The sequence below is a fragment of the Arachis hypogaea genome, chromosome 12 (assembly GCF_003086295.3).
Source record: "Arachis hypogaea cultivar Tifrunner chromosome 12, arahy.Tifrunner.gnm2.J5K5, whole genome shotgun sequence".
Lineage (NCBI taxonomy): Eukaryota > Viridiplantae > Streptophyta > Magnoliopsida > Fabales > Fabaceae > Arachis > Arachis hypogaea.
The window spans coordinates 61,016,011-61,017,146 of NC_092047.1; the positions used below are offsets into that span (position 1 = coordinate 61,016,011).

The window sequence follows — 1,136 nt, forward strand, 5'->3', positions numbered from 1 at the left end:
GTTGAGGCATAGATAGAAAGAAAGCAAAAAGGAAAAGATGTTGAAGGTGAAGGTGTATGCGGACCGCATGTCCCAGCCATCTCGTGCCGTTCTTATCTTCTGCAAGTAATTCAATTCAACATTGTATTTCTTTTCTAGAATTTGAATTCTACTACTACTACTGCTAATGCTTAATTTCTCAATAGAGTTAATGGAATAGAATTCAACGAGATTAAAGTTGAAATCTCCAAAAGACAGCAGTTATCTCCCGAATTTGCAGGTAATCGTTACAATTACTATGCTTCCGAAGACACTTATCTACCTCTTTAATTAAACCTCCATAATTCGTCTCTATTAGCTATCAACCCTTTCAAGAAACTCCCTGCTATTGTTGATGGAAGGTTCAAGCTATTCGAGAGGTACTTCCTTCTTATTTCAACTTCATTTTTTTCAATCATTTCCATGAATTTGAACTTCAATTAGACGTGTTCTTTTCTTCTTGGCAGTCACGTAATTCTTATCTATCTTGCTTCTGCCTTTCCTGGTATTGCTAATCATTGGTTGGTATTATCCCCTTTTCACTTATTTAATCACAATAATTTTCTTATGACTCCACAAATATGTGAATGACCACAGTGTTAGGTACTTAGTTGTCACATCTGCGTCACTTAAATAACGAAAAATCTTCTTCTTTTCAGGATGTATGGTGTGGCCCTGGAATTGGACTCACATCAGATCATGCTTCTGCTTCTGTGGATTGTGTGGTGGCAAGGAAGAATGCTTCTTCAAGAAGGAACCTTGATGCTGTTGAGAGAGCAACACATAGGGAAGAGGTATTCTTCTTTCTCCATCATCATCTTCTACTTCAATTCTTACTATTTTCTTTTTTATTTATTTAATTGATTCATTTATGTTGTTTTCTCTTCAGACACTGCATTTTCATGTTCATATAATTGTTGTGAATTAAAGCCTCTTCTCTTCCTCAACTCAATGACAGTTCTTGATTGCTTAATTGATCAAAGACTATACATTGGTTTGCCTGATGCCAAGCAAAGAGTCCAAATTTTTGGTGTGCATAGTTCTGGAAAGCAACTTGCTTATCTATTTAAATTTACTTCTCTCTTTTCCATTGAACTCATACATTGATTTTTTACATC

The 1,136-nt window shown here is 35.4% G+C and overlaps 1 long non-coding RNA gene across 1 annotated transcript; it reads left to right on the forward strand.

Annotated features, from left to right (window-relative positions):
• On the forward strand, nucleotides 1–413 carry LOC112730070 (uncharacterized). The gene is made up of 3 exons (XR_011868520.1): nucleotides 1–105; nucleotides 186–259; nucleotides 338–413. It is a non-coding gene; the product is annotated as an uncharacterized lncRNA (long non-coding RNA).
• The last annotated feature ends 723 nt before the right edge of the window (nucleotides 414–1,136 follow it).